Source organism: Cryptomeria japonica, chromosome 5, assembly GCF_030272615.1.
Source record: "Cryptomeria japonica chromosome 5, Sugi_1.0, whole genome shotgun sequence".
NCBI lineage: Eukaryota > Viridiplantae > Streptophyta > Pinopsida > Cupressales > Cupressaceae > Cryptomeria > Cryptomeria japonica.
The window spans coordinates 392487198-392507272 of NC_081409.1; the positions used below are offsets into that span (position 1 = coordinate 392487198).

The 20075-nt window shown below is 34.1% G+C and overlaps 1 long non-coding RNA gene across 2 annotated transcripts; it reads left to right on the plus strand.

Moving 5' to 3' along the window:
- The first annotated feature begins 1428 nt into the window (after positions 1–1428).
- On the plus strand, positions 1429–19449 carry LOC131062324 (uncharacterized). Of its 2 annotated transcripts, none has more exons than XR_009110872.2 (4): positions 1429–1963; positions 3089–3217; positions 18549–18636; positions 19035–19449. It is a non-coding gene; the product is annotated as an uncharacterized LOC131062324 (long non-coding RNA). The 2 variants fall into 2 exon arrangements; XR_009110871.2 differs by having other exon boundaries at positions 1437–1963; positions 3092–3217; positions 18546–18636.
- The last annotated feature ends 626 nt before the right edge of the window (positions 19450–20075 follow it).

A 20075-nucleotide genomic window follows, 5' to 3' on the forward strand; every position in this document is an offset into this window, starting at 1 on the left:
GATTCCTTGACCTAAATTCATGATTTACTCAATGACTACAAAATGTTCATTGTGAACTAGTATGTGTCTTTCTATATAAAACTCTAGTGTGTAAGTTTAGTCATTTTAAATTAAAATTGATAAATTGAAGCTTGAAAAGGGTAGGTTGAATTAAGCCTACAATAACATTTCAAATAAAATCAAAAGGTAATTTGTGAACTAAAAAAATTGTAAAAATAAAATAAGAAAAAAATCAAAGTTTTCTATTTAAAACAATAATGTAATGTGTAGTTTTTTATGGTCCATAAGATTATTCATTATAATTATTGAACCTAAAAAAATTTTGTACTAATGATTCCTAGATTTTTAATAATGAATTAGGACTTGTATTTATATATAACACTCTAGTGTGCAAGTTTATACATGTTGAGATCAAAATTTATAAATAAAAGCTAGTAAAAGGTAGGTCAACTTAAGCCCAACATAACATTTAAAATTAAAAATCAATCTAGGTAATTTTCAAACTAAAAGTTGCATAGAGATAAAATTCAAAGGATTCTCTTAATAATAATGATGTAGTTTTAGTTCTTATTGACATAAGCTTATTCATTATAATTCCTTGACATGAAATCTTGATGCACTCGATGATTCCTAGATGTTCATAATGAATTAGAATTTGTCTTTATACATAACATTATATTGCTCAAGTTTAAACATGATGAATTCAAATTATGCCCAAGTTTGACCATATTGCTCGTTTAAATTGATATAATAAAAAAAAAGATACCAAAGATCGAATCTATGTAAAAGTCAAAAAATAATTTCGAGACTTAAAAACACACAAAGATAAAAAATAAGACAACCTTCAAATCATTCCATTAAAAACAACAATCCTAATCGTAAACAATAAATTAATAATAAAAAATATACGTTGGAGAATAATCATTCCTTGAGAAACAAGAGTCCAAAACCAAAAAAACAAAGAGGGGGCAAAATGTACATATAGGTACCCTAATCGTTGCATTAGAGACAAACAAGTTCAAGAAAATTGTACAAGGTAGACAAATCTTACCCTTACACGTGTGCACTAATTTAAGTCCGCCAGTAAATTTTGTGTTCGTGCAATATAACCCTCCCACCAGAGACAATCCGTCTTTTCGTCTGGATTGCCCAAATATTTAAGATAAAGGTTAGGTTGAATAATAAAAACAAAACCTACTCTGCCTTGACTTTGTGTCATGTCACGCATGAAACAATAATTGTGTATGTTTCTGAAAATCCTTTAAAGAAAAAAGCATTATGTCTGACCGCATAACGACGGGTGCGGGTTTTTCCACGTGGCAGACACGTCCCCTCAGAAAACGAAAGGGTCCGTATCAAACATTATGATTGAAGCGATGCGTTTATGAATGATCATTAGGTTTCTTAGTAACTTCCCATGATCATTCTCATTAAGGGGGTTGGATCCAGCTGGCGTGTCCACAATTCTTGTCTGTTTTCTTTTCTTTATTTGATACCGGTAGAGCCCATTAGATGAATGGCCAGTTAAAATACTTTCTTGACATGGCTTTTATACTAGCTTTAGTCCAGTCTATGTCGCTCTAATAATAGCGAAAGAGATCAGGCAAATGATAAGGGCCACAGAAACTTTGAAGATATGCAATGGATGGTCCGAATGCTCAGAGATAAAGCAGAACGGATTCTTGAGCTTTGTTCGAATCGAGGCTCTCTTATCCAGGATTTGCAAATATTAGACAATTGCGGAGAAGGATTTGCTAAATCGGCTAGGTATAGCTGAGATTGGTAGAGTCCGTGGTGATATTTTTCCACGGCTTTCTTGAACTTTAATGGCGGAGCAGAGTCGTTGTGGAAAGTAGTACTCTTTGAAAGAAAAGCTCAAGAAAGCCGTGGGAAAATATAGAGGGATTCGGAAATGCGCTAGATTTGCTCTTCTTCTTCCTTGCTCCGATTCGGCGGAACACAAGTATGTAGGATTTAACCTTTGGTAGGGTGTTCATCAAGATTTTTCTTTTACTGATCTTAGTTTACAGTATTAAAGAATTGCACAGATCTGATCTTAGTTTACAGTATTAAAGAATTGCACAGATCGTTTTGGATTAGTTCTTGTAGTGATTAGATTGTGCTTTCCTTTTAATGCCTTCAAGCTTTTCCGATTTCTTTCGTTTTACTGTTAAGAATGTTGCAGAAACAATCGAAGTTTGGAAATTATCTGTCTTATTCGAAGCAGTCTTTTTAATTCGAAAGATACATTTGAAAAGAATATGTATCTATCTTGAATTTTTTTGGCTTAGGTTATGTAACTTTTCTTTTTGGATCATACAATCTATTATCAAAATGAAAGATCTCCCTCTTCTCTTACTTCTCATCCCGAACCGATGGTGAAAAAATAGTTACATAATAAATAATCCAAAAATTTCTGTGAAAATCTCATCTCTTTAATAATGTGTACCTATACATCTAAATCTCCTCTCTTACTATCTCTCATCCTGAATCGCTGATGAAAAAAAAAACACTTAATAATAAATTATCCAAAAATTCCTGTGAAGTATCTTTAATAATATGTATATATGCACCGAAGTCTCCTCAGTTTGTTGAAGTGACTTCTAAGATCTGTTTAAGAGGTCTGGATTTGAGTGTACATAGAGCAGGGTGTTAGATTTGTCGCCACGCCTTGTTAATTAGAAAAATAAGCTACACTTAATCGGTGTTTTTAGGGAACAGCATACGTCCATGTGCCATTAATGAACCTCAAGCAAACCGATTGCATGCTCTGTAAATTTTCAAATTATAAGATTTTTTATAGTCAAAAGGTCTTTAGTTGCAACTACAAGTTTCTTTTTATAATCACCTGTAGCAAGGCTCTGCTTTCAATATTTAATAATAGTGATCTATATATTTAGATTATCTAAACCTTCTTTTAACATTTTACGATGATGGATTATGAAAGGGATTCTGAAATATTGATGAAAAATTTACAAAATCAAAATCTAATCTATAATGTTTCAAACTATTATCATAGAGGGTGGAACTTTTTTTGTCTTTAATCCATGTGCTTGTTTTCCATTTGAGATTTTTCCTTTGTTTCCAGCAGAACGGAAGAGCATAGTATATTTCGTTTTCTCTGCCATGGAATTGATGTCCACGAGTATTGGATACAAATGTTACCTGTCGCACAGCAGAAGAGATCTTTCATCAAATCAATTTTATTGCCGTGGAGGTAAGAGTGTTAGCATTTCTATCTGTGAAAATTAATTGTAATGAAGGTCAACTACAACACTTCATTTGGCTGTTTATACTGCTTCTTTTTATGCTGCAAATGCTTATTATTTACATGTTGAAAAGTATGGTACCTCTGTCAAATTTATGACAAGAGCTGAGCATATTTATATCCATATGGCTCAGTTTTCTGTACAACCAAATTAAATTCCTGTAGCTTTCAAATTATTGCTTTTTGGGTTGTCTAGAGATTGTTTCCCTTAACATTCTTTGAACTGCAAAGTTCATGCTGTGCACTGTATTGCAACGTGGGTAATTTCATCTTTTCTCTGTTGCACCATTGCACAGATATGTTCAATGTTCTCTGAAAGTAATCTTAATATTAGTATTGCTTTTTAATAGGAGTGATTGCATTTATCCACTTGGTATTCTGAGAAAACAATGTCAGGCTCCTCCTCAACCAGGTTTTCAGTCGAAGCATTCCACGATTAAAGAAAAGCAGCAAAGAAAAGTAGTGCAGGCTCTGTAAAAGCTTTTTAAGCAGCCTATCAAAATCTTCTGAAAAAATGGTGAAAGTGTAAGTCTCAATTGAGTGTCCAGATAAATAACTTAATTATATATTTTTTTAATTTTTACGGCTACAAATAAGAAAAAAAATGGAAATAAAAAAGGAAAATTCAATAGTTGAAGCAAGCTGGATTCTGATTTTTTTTTAATAGTTGAACTAGTTCAAGTCGAGTTGGATCGTAGATTGGTGAGGATGGAAACGGTATCAGCGATTGATTTCCACAATGACGGAAAAGTTTTAAAATGTTTTGAAAGGCTTGTTTACCCGCTTAAGAATAACAAAAGAAAGTTCACGGTAATCGTTGATGGGGACAAGAATATAACAATCACATTAAATAGTTGCAAGGGTGAAAAATATGTTTTTGGATTTTGATTTGATTATTATTTTAATTATTATTTATTTTTAAAATCTAGATTTAATTTATAATCTAATCATGTATCTATTTTAGGTTAAATTTGTAAGTCTAGAATTGATCCAAATAATTTATTTTTAATTTTAATTTTTTTTTAATCAAACTTTTTTATTTAATGAATAATTCAATTTAATCAAATCGTATAAGAAAATAATTTATTTTTAATTTTAATTTTTTTTTAATCAAACTTTTTTATTTAATGAATAATTCAATTTAATCAAATCGTATAAGAAAATATAGTGCATGTGTACATTTATGGCATCAAAATTTTAATATTGTGACATCAAGTTTGGATCAACATCTTAAATGAATTTTAGTTGTCCTCAACTCTTTATTAATTATCATTGAATTAGCTTGGCTAAAGGCTTGAACAAAGAAAAATGCATTCTTGTAGCAAGTTTCTAAATAATGTTTCTCAACAGATATTCCTAGACAAAAGTGTATTAGATTGAGGTGAACCTTTTCCCCTTGAGACTATCAAAATAGATCATTCCATAAGTGAATTTCAATGTGCACAATACACTTTTGCAAGCATGAAATTCATTTTTTGGGGGACACAAAGAGTAGATTTGTAATTGTTGTCTTGTACATATAGATTTCCTAGCATAGTTGTCAATTAGTCTGACATTGTAATGAATTGGTTTAATATTGTAATACTGCAACTAAGGTTGCAAAGATGGAGTTCACAAGGGGGACCTCCTCCCCATTCAACATATACAACTTAGAAGCAACATAAGCCACTTGTTCAACTCAAGTCAACATAGAAGCCACACATATATCACTTTTGAGGATTTGAACATGGATCTCCAACATGAAAGCCTTTTGGCCTTGCCATTTGAGCACAACCCCATCAATGACATTTCATTTATAAATTTAATTCATGCATTACTTACATTATAAATTAAAATTCTCAATTCAAAATCCAAGGGTTTTATTATTATCTTATTATTTGATCTATGAAAATTATAGTGAGAACATTTGTTTTTGTTACATAAAATGGTGAAACCTAACATTTTACACCATTTAAGGTTTCATCCTTCTCCATTATGATTCTATATATGTGTTTCTGATTGTATATCTTTTAACTTTGATTTGAATACGGTTTAAATCTACATTTCATTTGTGCTTTACTAAGCTTTATTGGTTATGATTTGGACTCGCATTATTTTTTATGCCTCTTTGATATAGGGTTCAATCTTTAATTTTTAATTTTTAAAAAAAATTTCTCTCATGCTAGATGCATTTTTTATTATGTATCCTTATTTTCTATTTAAGAATGATTGTTCTTCTTGCCTTCATGATGAGACCAAATGCAATGATTGTATTTATATGTTAGTTTCCGATGATATATTTCCTAGTATTCCTTGTAAGGTGTATGACTTTCATAATACAAATGCTTTATAATCTTAACTAGGATATATTTTATAATATTAAAATATGTATATTATATGATGAAGATCTTCATCTACATGTATGTGATGTTAGATCAGTAGTTGTGATATGTTATTTCATGTTTATTAATAAGAATGCACATGGATGCTTCATCATTTTTTTCCTATAGTGGTCATGTCTATGAGTGCCTAAATGAGTCCTACATGCTATTATATGGTGTTGTTTATTTTAGTGCTTCTCCCTAATTCCATGATATTTTACCTTTAAGAACAATTCATATGTATAATGGTGATTCTATTTCTATAATTTTCTTTACCATCATCCACATGGCTTATGCATCCTCATATCCTACCTTTCATGTTAAATCATCTCTTCCTGAGGATACATTAATTTTTCATCCCATGATAGACGTAGATATCATACCATTGGACACACATATCAACAAATGATAAGGGGATGAAATGTTACATCCCTCCCACTAGTTTTATCATCCAACAATCAAAATTTATTGTTTGCTAAAAGTAAAAAAAAATCCATAACAGGTAAAATTTAATTGATCAACTTTTATGAATAATATAGCTCAAATTTTTCATTAAGATTTGATACTTCATATGAGACCCATTAATGTAGGTTTTGAATGAAATCACTATTCATTTTAATGTAATGCCTAGAATACTAGTTATTAGTTTTGACTATTTAACCTTTGAGCATCATTTCTATGTACAATGGTGATCCTCTATTTTTATAATTCATGCTACTACCATCCACATGGCTTATGTATGCCCATTTTTCATTTTTTTTTTCTAAGGATATACCTAGTTATGTCATAATGAATCCATAGAGATTGTATAATTGGGTACACATATCAATAAATACTAGGTGATATTGTGTTTACACATCTCCGCTAGTTTTTCTCATCCAATGATCCAAATTTACAACCTTCTTAGTTGACAAAAAATATCATAGGGGATAAATGTAATAAATCAAAATTTAAGTATTATCCAACTAAAATGTTTCTTTGGGATTTGATGCTTCATTTGAAACCTTTGAGGATACGATTTTGCAAACATCACTAATCTTTCTAATGTAACCCCTACAATACTAGTTACTATTATTGAGCCTATTTATTAGAATAACTATGCTTTTATTTTCCTTGTTGAATATATTTCATTAAATTTATGTATGTGATTGTTAGATTATTGGTTATGACATCATATTCCATGTTTACATTACTTTTTATCTCTACATATAGTTATGCACTTGAGTGTTTTTTTGTTTTATTATTCTAGTGGCCATACATTTGAGTGGCTTAATGAGTCATCAATACAAATTTAATGTTGTTATTTAATTATGTCTTATCCATCATTTTTTGATAGTTCACCTATGCAAACTTTTCCTATGTCTCTTGGTAATCATGTTTCTATAATATTTTCTACTACTATTCACATAGTTTTGTAAAGTGAAAAAATTTGGGCTTAGTAAATTCACCACATTCAAAAGCGGGGGGGAAATCCGGTAGATTCAATCATTAATCAGATTAGGACTGAATACTAAGTAGATTGACTGAAGTGGAATGTGTTTGACCCTCTTTTATAAGTTGACTAGTTGAATTAGGATTAAATGCAAGGAATGAAGCCAAATCTGAGAAAATAGTGAGTTGTAAAGTTGGGATTTCGTCATGCACCTGGATCAAGTTGTAAAGTAGCAAGAACTATGTGCAAGGACCAGGGCACTGTTGATGTGTTTTTTATGCACATGCAAACACAAAATAAAATACCCAGAGGTATCTTATCCTCTCTTGAGCAAAGTTCTTGACTGCTGAAGATCTCGCCGAAGGATCAGTCAGAGTAACTCCAAGGTTCTATTATGTAGGATCTCTACGTGTGGATAAGCTCTTTGTGGTATGATGTGATTTTGCTGGAATCACAAGGGGACTTACACTTGACGACCTAAACGTCTGATTTGCTGGAATCACAGGATTTCACTAGCCTAGATTTTTTTGTAAAAAGGAAAAAGGATGAGGGCGAGGGAAGGATCTAATTCTGATACTAAGAATGTAGGAGCAATGAATGACCTTTGATGAAATTTTAACTAAATCTTGTTTTGACATCCTAGGACCATCTCCACAAGGTTAGTGCGATCTTCGGAGGAAAACTTTATGATGTTCAGATCATCGCTACAGGCATAGACACCATCGGGTTGATGCATATCAGTGAAGAAGCGACAATTGAAGTTAAGCTTAAGCTAAATGATTCCAGTTAACTACACAAGGCAAGTTTGCAATCAACAAACTGCTAGTAGCATGGATATACAAATTTCACCATCAATCAAACACATTTCTTCCACTCATCTAATCTGAGAAGTATAAAGACCATGCAAATTGTTGAATTGACCCATAGATTTCACCATTTCTTCAATGAAGTTTTACAAGTCTTTTACAACAACATCTTGGCAACAATCTTTGCCTTCTCTTGCTATTATACTCTAATTGCTATTCTATCAATTGACTATTCACTATTAGCTAACTATTCACCTATTATCAACTATTGACTAACTATTCTCTATTAGCTAACAATTGACTAACTATTAGCCTTTACAAATGAGGAGCCAGGGCTTATATAGTGCCCTCAATACAATTTGATGGCTCAGATCAACTTGAGATCAAAGGCCGAGATTTTACAATGAAAACCCTATTTAGGGTTTGTTACAACAAACTCAAATTTGGCCAATGAAATAATTGCATTATTTGGACACGTGTCTTCTCTGGAATATTCGACCAATGGAGAACCGGGGTAGGTACATCGAAGTTTGTGCCATCTCCCATGAGTCAGGTACATTGAATCTGGACATGCTGAGGTGGACCAATCCGATTGGAGGAGTGATGACTGGGATGCCACCTTGTCTGACTCTTGGGACTTGGTAGATATTCAATTTGATGTTGCCGAGAAGCTAGCTTTAATTAACTCTTATGAAACTGTCTGCTTCTTCAATGAACCCTTGCTTTAACTTCCTTTGTCTTCGATGTGCAGTATGGATGGTGTACCTTCCCTTCGAATGCTAGACTGGAAGAGGTCGTCCCTGATGATGCTAGATTGGAGAAGGTCGTCCTTGTCTTGCTTTGGTCCCCTTTTAACTACAAGACAAACAAAAAGATGATTAAGGACACATAATAAATTCATTTCAACATAGCATTTTATACCTTAAATCATCAACAAGAAGACATCAAAATTAAGTTTGTTCAAGAGGATTTCCAGGGATAGGCCCTATAAGAATTTCGCCCTGGACCCTCTGGAAGGGTTAGGAGTGAATTTTGCATTCCTGGCTCAAATTGTTCTCACTTTGCAACCGTACTTGCTTAGATACATGCCTAAGGACCTTCTCATTCAGAACCAACACCAAGCTTGATGTAAATTTGAGGCAAAAATGGAGGTTTTAAGAATTTCGCTCTGGACCCTTTGGAAGGGTCAGGAGCGAAATTCAAGCTTTAGGTCTTAATTCCTCATCTCCTTCACTTCAGTTCATCCTACAGGGCAAAGAAACATCATTTCAACCTCAAATATGCCTTAGGACTGAAAGTCTTGACTTGACACAAGGAGAAAATAGGGATTTTGATGAATTTCTCTCTGGACCCTTTGGAAGGGCTAGGAGCGAAATTCCAATTTTAGCTCAAAATTCACATTTTTGAAGGTGAAACATCTTTCCAAGGCATTCTAAATAGCTTCTCTCACCCTAGTATAGGCCTGACTTAGCACAAAATTTGGAGAAAAGGATGGTTTTAGTGTTTTTCACTCTGGACCCTTTGGAAGGGTCAGGAGCGAATTTCTTGCTTGTAGTTCACTTCTTCATCATTTCAACTTCAATCCACCTCACAAGGCAAGGAAATACTGCTCTTCTTTCATCCAACCTAAGTTTAACTTGATTTTGCAAGGCAAAATAGGTGATTGAAGGATTTTCGCCCTGGACCCTTTGGAAGGGTCAGGAGAGATTTTCCTCCTCTGACCTAAAATCATCATTTATGGAGACAACCATCAACTCAAGGGCAATTACAAGGGCATCTTTTACCTTGGTCTAGGCATAGATTAGCAAAAATTTGAAAGGAATAGGTTGATTTTGGGATTTTCGCTCTGGACCCTTTGGAAGGGTCAGGAGCAAAAATCTTGTTTTAGGGCTATTTCTCCATCCTTTCAACTTCAAATTACCTCCAAGACTTAGAACACCTTTTCTCACTCCTCTCTAGGTCATAAAATCAAAATCTTGACTTGATTTGCAAGGAAAAAGGGGTGATCTCAAGAATTTCGCTCTGGACCCTTTGGAAGGGTCAGGAGCGAAATTCTCATTTGGCTTCAAAATTTGCATTCTTGGCTACCAAAATCCACTCTAAGGCAATCCAAATGACTTCTCACACCCTTGTCCAAGCTTGGATTTTCTCAAATTTTGGAAGAAAAGATGGTTTTTAGGTTTTTTGCTCTGGACCCTTTGGAAGGGTCAGGAGCGAAAATCACTTTTAGGCTCAATTCCTTCATCTTTCATGGTTTCTAGCAACTTAAAGTCGCTCTCAAGGGCAACTTCTCCTTGATTTTACCTTAGCCCACACTTGATCTAGCACAAAATTGATAGCAAATAGAAGTTTTGAGAGAATTCGCTCTGGACCCTTTGGAAGGGTTAGGAATGAAATTCTCATTCTTGACCAAAAATCATCATTTTTTCAACTTGAAACTTCTTTGCAAGGTATAATTTCATCTTTCATTTCCCTAGGAACAAGGTTTCATGTCCAAGAAAGGTCAAAAAGTAGGCTTATAAGGAATTTCACTCTGGACCCTTTGGGAGGGTCAGGAGCGAAAATCTTGACTTGGGCTAGATCCTTCATTTCTCCCTTTTAAAACGACCTCAAGAGGAAAAGACAAGTTATTTTTCTTCCATCTACATCATAACAAATAAAAAATGTGACCTCCTTCAATGCAAAAATATGAGTTTTTAGGAATTTCGCTCTGGACCCTTTGGAAGGGTTAGGAGCGAAATTTCCTTTTTGGTCCGAAATCCTTCATTTTCATATGCTTTCAAACCTTCAAAGGCAACAAGGATGTCCCACCTTCCTTCCAAGATACCCTGCAAATCAAAATTTAGTCAAACAAGGAAAGAAAATGAGCTTCAAGAAGATTTTCGCTCTAGACCCTTTGGAAGGGTCAGGAGCGAAAATCTCATTCTAGGCTAGATTGCTCACTTTTCAAACTTCACACCACCTCATGAGGCAAAATTAGATAATTTTCCACATCAGGAACAAGGTTTCTATTCTATTCAAGGCAACAAATAAGGTTTATGATGAATTTCGCTCTGGACCCTTTGGAAGGGTCAGGAGCGAAATTCTCCTTTAGGCCAACATCTTTCATCTTTCAATCTTGACAAGGCTAGAACATTCAAAAATACCTTCAAAAATGCCTTAGGAACTAGAAATTTGGCTTTGATAAGTGAGAATTTGAGGTCTTCAAGGATTTTCGCTCTGGACCCTTTGGAAGGGTCAGGAGCGAAATCCCTATTCTTGGCCAAGATCCTAACTTCATTTTCACATTTCTTTATTCAAACAAGCGTTTTTACCTTCATTCAAGCCTGGGAATGCATTAGGTCTAGGTTTTGGTCAAAGTAGAATGTCTTATGGAGAATTTCGTTCTGGACCCTTTGGAAGGGTCAGGAGCGAAATTCACTTTGGACCCTTTGGAAGGGTCAAGAGCAAAATTTGACATTTTGGACTATCCGTAGGATCATTTTATGGAATATAAAATGATCTTCTTTCTTATACTTTAAGTTATATTCCATATATACTTCCAGGATGTTTGAGAGTGGTTTCGGACCTCCAGGAGTTATATTGCAAAATCTAGTTTTTGGAGGATTCTTCAGTTTTCCAGACTTAGTCAAATTTTAGGATCAAGACATTCCAGACTTAGCCAAATTTCAGGATCAGGACATTCCAGACTTAGACAAATTTCAGGGCATTTGAAGATCAGGATGACATTCCAGACTTCATCACTCACCAACTTGACCTAGCTCGGACCTTCAAGAATGATACCCACTCACAAAGCAAGACACAATTAGCAACAAGAGCAAAACCAGGCCCTAAGGAAGACTCTCAAAGAAACCCTAACCTAGAGCACCTGCTGACTCCCTTGGCTCAAGCAAAGCCTACCATCCTATTGATCCCCTGGCGACACTCAAAATGCAAAGGCTAACAGACAAACCCTAAACACCTAAAAAGAAAACCCCAGAAAGCAAAAAAGCAGAGGTCCCCATTTGCAATGGGGCGATGTGTGAATACGTCACAACAAGCACCCCCTCTTAGTCCTTTGAGATTTCCGAGCTTCAAAAAGGGTTTTTTCATCTCTGTATCTAAAGCTTATCTTGACCGTTACAGTTGCACACTTGTTTTTCTACACATAGAAGAAAAGGGAAATGTGTTGGGGATAGTGGTTTTCCTTTAGGTCAAACCTTGATTTTGGAATTAACCATGTGGTTGAAATAATGTAATTAAAATGATTGAAAGTAGAAATCCTCCTCTTTGAGGGGATGTTGAATTGACTAAAAACTGAAATTCTTATACCTCCTTGTGAAGTTTTGGTTGCCTCCACATGGAATTAGGAATTCATGAATTAAGATGATGATCTCCTCTTCAATGCTTGAAATCTTGACTCCATTGTTGCTCCAAAGCTTGAAGGAAGACTAAAAATGCTCAATTTCTCTTGAATGTTTGATCTCTTGGATGCCGTCTAATTATTATGGATGCTTGATGGATCGATGGATGGATCTTCAAATGAGAGGGGAAATTCCTCTTATATAAGTTTGCCTATCAGATTAATTGATAAATTTGCTGACATGAGACGACATGGAGGGGTTTTTCCCCCTCAAATTTGAGATGGGTTAGGGGGTTCAAAATGGGTCCCCATTAAGGAGGACCAGGGCATCATGCCCTAGTCTTGGTGAGAATCAGGGTGCCACGCCTTGGTCCTGCCCTATTTTGGGGCAAGATCAAAGTGGCATATGGAGTGCACTTTGAGCTAGATGACATTTTTGACTTGTATGAGCATAATCAGGTCTTTGATTAGGCCAAGGGGTGCAAACACTACAACGAAGGCCCAAATGTGATAAAAAATTGCAAGGGGTGCAATTTTAGGATGCTACAAGTTTATGTATCCTAATTTCCTACCTTTCATGCTAAAACATCTCTTCATAAGAATAAAACTACATTCTATTCCATATTTTTTTATTAAGACAAAATCAAGTTTTGAAGAGACACGAAACCCTTTACATACAGATTTTGAAAGGATCTGGAACCCACAACTAGAAAGTTGTCCAAGCAGAAAGTTCAGACAACCCAAAAAAAAGATTGTCAAAAGAACAACTAGCAACCGACCACCCTGAACCAGTGCTGGAAAAGCCAGCCCAAAACTAGTCCCAAAACAAGAAACTTCATGATTTACATTTCGAGCTAATCTTTTGGGAGAAGAGAGTCATGCCAAATGAGGGCTTAGAGAATTTAGATTTCTTCCCCTTGACATAAATACAACCCTCTTCCACTTGCATTGCCTTGCCATACCACTCCAGTGCACCATTATTCTATAAAAGAAAGCCAACAGTCATAGTCTCAGAAATATCATCTTTAAACCTCATTGCTGGTTTAGCCTTATCAAAAAGGCCACTAGAAGTAATAGCCAAAACATTATCTCCAAAAATAGTATCACGAGGTCCATCCACTCTCACGTTAGGGGATTTAGCTGGAGTCTAGCACAATTTTAGAAACCCCAACATGGGATGCCCTAAGATCTTGAGATTCCATAGCAACCACATCTAAAAAACTCCTAGGTTGTTCAGATTTCTTCTTGACCATATAATGTTGATGAGAAACACCATTCCACCATGTGGTTGTTGACGCCTTTTTCTCAAAACCACAATGTGCCGCAACATGACCAGTTTTGAAGCATCCCCTACAATGAAAGGGGATCCCTTCATAGTCCAAGGATTGGACCCAAGAACCCTTAGAATATCTAAGTATAATTTCAATAGGCAGCCCTTTTCAAATATCCAAATCAACTAGTATGCGAGCAAATGTGGAATGGAAAATATCGAAGGATTCGTCATCTATCATCAAACAATCTCCCAGGGCATTACCCATTTCCTCTAAAAGAGAATCATTCCATAAATGCAATGGGAGATTAGGGAGCCTAATCCAAGTTGGAATCTTATTAAACATTTCAGTAGAAGGGTTGAAATCAGGGTGCCAAGGCTTTATGATTAACATAAATTTATTCTCCCATCTAAAAAAGTTATCACATAGGATTTTGTTTCTATCTTGACCATTATCACATTCTATTCCATAATTACTTCATAGTGTTTAACATAAATTTGAAGAAACATTGACAATTTAATAGGAGATAGATTGTTGTATCTCACCCAATATTTTATCATCTAATAATCCAACTTTAATACCACCACCTAAATTGACAAAAAAAATCATAATGAATATATAATAATAATCCCACAATACTAGATATTATTCTTGAGCCTATTTATTAGAATATCTAAGATTTAATTTTTTTTTATGAATATATTTTATTTTACATGTATGTGATGTTATGTTAGTAGTTACCATATCATATTCCATATTTACATATGGCCTAGGGTGATGCACATTGGTGCTTGATTGTTTTTTCTTCTAGTGTCCATACCTTTCAGTGCCTAAGGGGGTGATCCATACTATTGTATGATTCTATATTTTATTTTAACTCTTCTCTCGTGTTCCATGATATTTCATCTTTGAGAACTATTCCTATGTGATGTAATGTTAGTATTTACCATATCATATTCCATGTTTACATATGGCCTCGAGTGATGCACATGGATGCTTCATTGTTTTTTCTTCTAGTGTCCATACCTTTGAGTGCCTAAGGGAGTGATCCATACTATTGTATGATTTTATATTTTCTTTTAACTCTTCTCTCTTGTTCCATGATATTTCATCTTTGAGAACTATTCCTATGTATGTCAAGTAAGGAGTAAGGAGTAATGATGAAAAAGTGTGGGGGCTTGGCGACACTCATTACTCCTTACTCCTTACTCCATCATATTTCTATAATCTATTGCACTACTATTTACATGGTTTATGTATCCTCATGTCCCATGTTTCATGATAAACAATATCCTCCTAGGGATATATCTTCTTATCATTTCCATAATTAATCCTTAGATTCATCATAGATCTGGACACATGTTATCATTTCAGTAGAAGCCATATTGTTACATTTCCCCCACTAGTTTTGAGTTCCAATAGTCCATCTTTTTCACCACCTACTGAGTTAAAAAATAATAATTATAAGGTATATTATTTAGTAAACAACATTAAAAAAAATCAACTAAAATTTATCTTTATGATTTTATTCTTCATCTAAAAGGTAGGATTTAGCTAGAAATACCATTCTTTCTAATGGTACTCCTATAAAATCTAGTTATTATTTTGGATATTGTTTTTCAGAATAGATCATAGGTATCAGTTATTTTAATTAATGCATTTTATATATATTTATTTGATGTTAGACCATTAGTTTTGAGAGATTATTGCCATGATTCACATGGATGCTTCATCCATGTTAGATCATATAATGAATAATAATTTCATAGATCATTTTGGATTAGTTCATTTCGTGATTAGATTGTTCTTTCCTTTTAATCCTTTCAAGATTTTTCATTTTTTATTATTTCCATATTAGGAATGTGCAAAAACAATTAAGGTTTGGAAATTATCTGTCTTGTTCGAAGCAGTCTTTGTAAATCGAAAGCTATATTTGAAAAGAATATGTATTTAACTTGAAATTTATTGGATTAGGTTATGTAACTTTTCTTTTTGGATGTCATACCAACCACCTTGTTGAAGTTGTGGCTACCTACCATGGGTTAATGTTGGCAAAAAATATTAATGCTAATTCAGTATGGCTTGAGGGAGACTGTAACAACATTATCCAATGCCTAACGGGAAAACAAGAACCTTCTTGGAACATTAAAAGTTGGATTTAGGAAGCTAGGGATATATTAAAATTATTCCAAAACTTTAATATTTCCCATCCCTATCACGAAACTAATGGGTTGGCTGACCACTTTGCTAATTTGGGAGTAAGGAGTAATGATGAAAAAGTGTGGGGGCTTGGTGATAGTTTATCAGTCGATGTTAAGGCCTTAATGCTATATGATTTAGCCCAGGCGAGACAAACTATAACATTAAATAATCATGTCACTATTTAATATGATGGTTCAAATTTTAACGATTAAGTGTGTCATTCTTGTGTTATTTCTAGCTGCTTCACATGATTTCTGGGTATTTTGTGGCCCATTTTGGAATTGTCTTGCCTTGCACACACTAGTCATTATTGATGTTATGGGAGGAGAAAGGAAAAGGGTTGAACCCTTAAATTGTAAAGATCTTAGGAAGAATAAAACAATATGGTGTATTTTGGATTGTGACAGTCTTACCCCATTCATCGAAAGATTGCATGGAGCACATGCTAATGTCACAAAGAAATTTGCCAAGGGTTTGAAGGATGGGAAAATCCAAATTAAGGGAAAGAAGGTGGAGATTGATGAGAAGCTAATTGCTGAGGTCACTAGTCTATCAATGGAAGGCATGAAATTTTATAGAGAGGAAAATGTTTGATTCCACTATCAAAAGATTTCCCATAAATGAGAAGGAGAGGGAAAAGCTGGCCAATGTGGATAAAAGTAGCTACGACATGGGTACTATCAAATCAATTTGACGTTGAGTTCTTGTTGTTTTAATGAAATATGTTACCCTTGATGATAGATACACTAGGGCCTGCGAGCATCATTTTGTTTTGCTAAATCACTTCAGGCACAAAGTGAAGATTTCCTTTCCCTTCTTTCTGATGGCATTCATCAATGCGAGCATTAAGGACCATAGAAAAAATAAAAGATTCCTTGTCCTTCATGGGGGTTTGCTTTTCTTAATCCATGAACATATTAAAACCCTGCCTTCTCCTTCAACTAGGGTTCCTAAAGGTTTTAGTGAGTTTGAGGAAGCCAATCATGTTAGCTTTTCCTCTGATGAGGAAGAATGGAATACTGATATGGAAGAGTTTCATTTTGGGCCAGAGTCTTCTTTGAAGATTGGTCACAACGCTAAGTGAGACAAAGCTTCCCTTGTTTCTACTTCCAATTCTGATTCTCAACCCTTTCATAATTCTATCCTGGATAAGGCCCCTTCCAAGCGTGATAGACCCCCCTTCCCGAAGGATCTCAATGCTAACTCCTCTTTTCTTAGTCTGGAAAGGGAGAACCCAGAGGATGTTCCATCCATGGCCCGTGAAGCTGTTGTGGACAAATTTAGGATGTTTAAATGGGCTTTCCATGAGATCAAGGAAACCAATGTCAAACTCTGGGCAATTAACAACAAACAAGAAATTCAAGTTGCAGAATAGTGGACGGTGGACCAGAGAAAATCATTTGTGGACTCCATACAAAAAATTGTGTGTATGGTAAGTGATATGAAGAAAGACTACGATAGGAAAACTTCCCAGGTGGAGGATAATCTCAAGAAAGAGTTTGAGGGCAGATTGAGTCAGATGGAGAATAAATTTCATAAAGTTAATGAAAAAATGATATCTTTGGTCACTTACAGTCATAAAGTGGCGAAGAATTTTGTTGAGAGCATAAACACCATGGTTGGAAATCTTGAATCCCTCCATCAGGAAGGAACTACTGTGGATGTGGATGCCTTGGGAAGAAATAGGAGAAAATGGTTGGGCCTTGTAAAAGAGCTAGAGCTAATTTGAAGAAGAAATCTGCCAAACAAGAAATTCAAGCTTAAGAAAATTGCTCTAAACATGACTCAACTGAAAATTGAGGCCGCAGAAGCCCTTAAAATTTTGTACTAGTATCCTCCTTTCAATTGTCTCTTTACTAGGTTTTGATGTAGATCTTTGTTAAAGAGTTTCGGATCCCTTCAAAACTTGTTTGTTCTATAATCAAAAACTTTTTTTTGAATAACACAATCTATTATCAAAATGAAATAACTTTCTCTTCTCTTACTACTCATCCTGAACTGATGGTTAAAAAATAATTACATAATAAATAATCCAAAAAATTTCTATGAAAATCTTATATCTTTAATAATATGTACCTATACACCTAAATCTCCTCTCTTACTATCTCTATCTCTTACTATCTCTCATCCTGAATCGCTAATGAAAAAAAAATATTTACATAATAAGTAATCCAAAAATTCCTATGAAATATCTTTAATAATATGTATTTATACACCGGAATCTCCTCAGTTTGTTGAAACGACTTCTAGGATCTGTTTAAGAGGTCTGGATTTGAGTGTACATAGAGCAGGGAGATAGATCTGTCGCCACACCTTGTTAATTAGAAAAATAAGCTACACTTAATCGGTGTTTTTAGGGAACAGTATCCCTCCACGTGCCATTAATGAACCTCAAGTAAACCGATTGCATGCTCTGTAAATTTTCAAATTTAAAGATTTTCTTATAGTCAAAAAGTTTTTAGTTTCCAACTACAAGTTATTGCTTTAATGAAGTTTTATTTTCTATTTCTCTGTATTAGAATACAGCAATCTTTATATACAAGTAGCACGATTCTTGTACTGTTAAAACCGTAAGTTTTTCATACCTGATGGTGCAAGCAGTAGTGTGTGTGATTGGCTGTTAGAATGTAGTCTTTTTATTATCACCTGTAGCAAGGGTCTGCTTTCAATATTTAGATTATCTAAACTTTTTTTTTTCATGATGATAGATTATTAAAGGGAATCTGAAATATTCAAGGAAAAATGTTTACAAAATCTAATCTAATCTATTTTGTTTCAGTCAAACTATTATCATAGAGGGTGAATTATTTTTGTCTTTAATCCATGAACATGTTTTTCTTCTGAGATTTTTCCTTTGTTTCCAGTAGAATGGAAGAGCAGAGTGGACTAGATACAAATGTTGCCTGTCGCACAGCAGAGGAAATCTTTCATCAAATCAATCTTATTGCAATGGAGGTAAGAGTGTTAGCACTTCTATCTGTGAAAATTAATTGTAATGAATGTCAACTACGACACATCATTTGGTTGTTTATATTTGCTTCTTTCTATGCTGCAAATGCTTATCATTTGTATGTTGAAAAGTATGGTATCTCTGTCAAATTTATGACAAGAGCTGAGCATAATTATATCCATATGGCTCAGTTTTCTGTACAACCAAATTAAATTCCTGTAGCTTTCAAATTATTGGTTTTGGGTTGTCTAGCTGAGTTTGTTTCCCTTAACATTCTTTGAACTGCAAAGTTCATGCTGTGGACTGTATTGCAACGTGGGTAATTTCATCTTTTCACAGTTGCACCATTACACAGATATACTCAGAGGGTAATCTTAATTTTAGTATTGCTTTTTAATTGCAGTGATTGCATTTATTCGAATGGCATTCTGAGAAAACAATGTCAGGCTCCTCCTCAACCAGGTTTTCAATCGAAGCATTCCACGATTAAAGAAAAGCAGCAGGAACAGTTGTGCATGTTCTGTAAAAGCTTTTCATGCAGGCTATCGAATAAAATCTTTTGAAGAAATGGTGAAACTGTAAGTCTCAATTGAGTGTCCAGATAAATAACTTAATTATATTTTTTTGGATTTTTGTGGCTACAAATAAGATAAAAATTGGATCATAGATTTGTGAGGATGGAAAGCGTATCAGCGATTGATTTGCACAAATGACCTTGATTTTAGAAAGATTTTAAAATGTTTTGAAAGGCACGTTTCTCCGCTTAAGCATAACAAAAGAAAGTTCACGGTATCTGCAATATAACAATCACATTAAATGGTTGTAATGGTGGAAAATATGTTTTTTTGGTATTTGATTGGATCATTCTTTTATTTTTAGGATTTAGATCTAGTTTTTCATCTAATCATGTATTATCTTAGTTTAAATTTGTAAGTGTAGAATTGATCTAAATTATTTTTGTGTAAGTGGATTTAAATATTAAAAATTTTAATTTTTTTCATCAAACACTTTTAATTAATGAATAACCCAATTCAATTAGGAAACTATACTGCATGTGTACATTTATGAGTATCAAAATCTTAATCTTGTGACATCAAGTTTGTATCAGTATCTTATATGAATTTTAGTTGTCCTAAAGTCTTTATTCATTATCATTGAATCGGTTTAGCTAAAGGTTTGAACAAAGAAAAATGCGTTCATGTAACAAGTTCCAAAACAATGTTTCTCAACACATATTTCTAGACAGAAGTGTATTAGCTTGATGTGAAACATTTTCACTCAAGAAAATCAAAATAGGTTATTCCATAACCGAATTTCAATGTGCACAATGTTCACTTTTGCAAGCATGATCTTCATTTTTTGGACACAAAGAGTTGTAGGTGTATGGTGAAACCTAACATTTTACACCACTTAAGGTTTTATCCTTCTCCATTAAGATTCTATA